This window comes from Ursus arctos, unplaced genomic scaffold, assembly GCF_023065955.2.
Source record: "Ursus arctos isolate Adak ecotype North America unplaced genomic scaffold, UrsArc2.0 scaffold_29, whole genome shotgun sequence".
NCBI classification, from domain to species: Eukaryota; Metazoa; Chordata; class Mammalia; order Carnivora; family Ursidae; genus Ursus; species Ursus arctos.
This window is the reverse complement of record NW_026622974.1, coordinates 37,107,673-37,111,238: the sequence shown is the minus strand read 5'-3', so window position 1 is coordinate 37,111,238 and position 3,566 is coordinate 37,107,673.

The window sequence follows — 3,566 nt, the reverse complement described above, 5'->3', positions numbered from 1 at the left end:
AAATTGCCCATAACTGAGGGACGAAATAAAACTCTTTAACAATTTTAATTGGGATACATGATCAAATTCGTCTCTCAAAGTCAATGTCCTTTCTTCTTTTGGTGCCTCGGTGCTGCTTTGTTCATGGCAAGTGTTGACTAAGGGGTGAAGTGTTAGCGTTGGTCAGCATGGGCTCTGCTGACGTAGGATGATTTTAGGGCCCAAGGACTCAGAAAATTTTCTGGATAGCCCAGAAGGGAAAGAGCTGTTCCCATAGGCCTCTGTGTTTCTCCTTGCTTATCTTGCTCACTGTTGCTTTTTCCCCCCTTGTGTTCTCCTGAATAATATTGTTTGTCTTTCGTGCTCTCCTCCCTGCTTTGACCAGCTTCCTCCCTGCGTGCTAAATAATGTTTCACGTTGTCCTGAAGTCATTGCCTGGCTGACTGGCCCGGAACCTCAGCAGCAGAAAGCACCAAACAGCCTTTTCACCAAAAGTCCTAAAAACATAACCTGAGGGGGACTGAGGTTTTAGCGCTGAGTGCAGAGAGGTTGACCACAGATTCTTGCTGGCGTGGATATGGGGTTTCAGTTGTTCTTCTGATTGTGTGTGTGTCTGCGGGAGTAAGGTCTGTCTTTTATGCTCTTTTTTGCATTCACTTGTTCATTCATTCTCACCTTCTCTCTTTTACATGGGTTTCAAAATGATTTTTTTCTATTAGTCCTGCCATTAACACTGATGGTCAGGCAACGCGCAGTGTTAATGGTACAGCTGTGTTAATGGTCAAATATGGAAATGCTTCTGTACTTGATGGCAAATAGCTGTTGCCACAAAACCCAGCTGAGTGCTCCTGTGTTGCCAGGGCGTCCTCCAGACCTCCCCACAGTCCAGCTCCTAGAGGGCTCAGCCCCGGCACAGCTGGGGGCAGAATGCTCTGGGGTCCTATTTCAGTGCACCCTGCCCGTGCCCACTGTGCTTCCTACATATTTTGGTTATCACCTTCTGAAAATAACAGCCTTAACCTAGATGCTACATGGCTAATCAGCCAATCTTCATTCTAGAATTCAGCCAAGAGTTGTGAAGGAAGCGCAAGGAATCCCTGAAAAGTGAGAATAGATTCCACAAAGTTCAGGCACTAATGATCACACACTTTTCCCGTAAGGACAAACTCAGTGACAGCTTAGATGGTGACAGTATGGACCCACATATCTTGCCAAAGTATAGGCTTTCTGTCACTAGAAGCAGACTCAAATGACCTCCCAAGTCCCTGCCAAGCGAATGGTATTTAAGAAATAGGAAACATTGCAAATTCTCCCAAAAAGTGCACACCTAGTATGTTACAGGAGAATGAAGAGAGCTCAAGAAGTTACCAGGTGCTGCCTTAAGGCCTCTGTTGGCCTGTCTTGGGTTTAGATAATGTGGTTGTCAGAAAACAATTGCATGTAGCATAAGCCTGCAATTTTGGGATTTTATCTTGGAGCACTGTTCATCTGTGGCAACCAAGGGAACGTGGGATGAAATGATAAGCATGTGTGTGGGGTATCAGGACGTTCGGGAGGGAAGTGGTTTGATTTTGGGAATAAGCAGTTAAGTTTCGTAAGTACAATGATGACAATGAACGGAGGATTTCTTTTCTGGGATAAAACTGAATGGAAGGAATTCTTAGCGTCCTGAAACTGATGAGGCAGCTGTAGCTATGGGTCACTCCGGAGGGAGATAAACTTCTAGCTCTGCCGGCTCTTCGGAGTTTGGAGTCCAAGTGCAGAGACTCCCATAGTCCCAGGTTAGTCCTCTGAAGACGGTTGCAGGGGAGAGCCAGTGGCAGTGAAGGAAGCAGAAGCTGGGAGAGGGGCACAAAGAACTGGTCACAGAGACTCCAGGAGATCCAGGCAGAATATCAGTGTGGCTCCTGCAGTGACTTCTCACAAGTTAGCAATTTCAGTGACTTACTTGTTCAGCGACTTCTTAAATGAAAGTTAACTTCAGTGTGCTTCGGTATTCTCCTCTGCAAAATAGGGATTATAGTATTTCCCCCTGCACCTTTTCTTACCAATTGTAAATTATATGGCTGGTCATGACAAGTGTCAGTAATGATTTTTCCCTAGGAGCCCAGGAAGCAGAGTCGCTATTGGGTAGGAAACATCGGGGCGGGGGGGGGGGGGCTGCAGCCATGAGATCACTTTGAATCCCACATGCTATCTGACCAAATCTGGTTGGGTTTCATAACTTATATTTTTTAAAAAATTTTGAATCCCGGGAAAATTGAAAGAATAATGAACACCCATATATTGCCCTCCTGGATTTACTGGCTATTGGCATCTTGACACACACACACACACACACACGCACGCATGCACACGCACGCGCACGCACGCACGCGCACACACGCACGCGCACGCACACGCACACACGCACGCGCACGCGCACGCACACGCACACGCACAGATACAGCGTTTCCTTTTGTAAGCCATCTGAAAGTAGTATGCAGGCATTATGGCACTTTACTCCGTTCAGATTCTAAATAATGCATGTCCCATAAACAAAGACATTTATCCCTTTTCTATTCAATATCATTCCCAGAGCTAAAGACATTTTAATTCAATAATATCCAACACAGAGTCAAATCAAGTTTTCCAAATTGTCTCCAGAATGTCATTAGACTTAAGGTTAATGCGTTGTATTTGCCTGCTGTTTCTTTACTAGACTCCAGTAGAGAGCGCCTCCCCTTCTCCCTCTTTCTTATTGGATCTCTCCAGTGTCCAGGCCAGATGTCCTGCAAAGCCCTCTGTGAGTTCCTGTCACTATTTGTAGGTTTGTATTTCTGAGCCAGTCTTTCTGGTTCTGGGCTTATGAGTCATGGGATTGGCTTTGGTGTTGTAGCCTGAGGATCTTGCTAGACGTTTGGGGTAAGCACTTGGAGAACTAAGAGTAAATCTGCACACATTTGAAGGCCCAGCCTCATTAATAGGCATCTGACGGCTCCAGGTTCATTCAGTCCCGACTCACCACCACCTTAAATTGTGTTTGCCGCAAAATCAGTCATACTTGATACACCACGGTCTCTGGGATCAGTTCTAAGGTGTGAAGCAGCAAAGGAACAGGGTTGTTTGATTCATCGTGTCTCTGCATTGACGACGTAGGCTCATTCTCGAGGCCCCTAAATAAAGTGGAGGTTGAATGCAGATTGGGAAGAAGAGGATTTGTTGTTTCTGTCTTGGGTATCTATCTGTGAAGAAATCTTCTCCCCCTCTAGATTGCCTTTAACAGACTGACATCCTGCCAGCTCTAAATTGGGCTAAGACTTTGAGTTGTGAAGTGGCCAGTGAGTGGAGTGTCAGAAAAGTATGTCATCACTGCCACAAGCCACTGCAGCATTTATACAGCTCCTCTCTTTTCTCCAGGGATCTGCAATCATGGAGACAGAAGGGATCATTTTGCAGATGAGGAAATGGAGGCCCAGAGAGACAAAGTGGTTTGCCCAAAGCCACCCAGCTTGCTGCAGGCAAACCTGGGATTGAAGCCTGTCTCCCAAATCTAGTCCTGTGCTTTTCTGTTAGCCACAGGGATGGAGGCATTAGATTTTGTATTT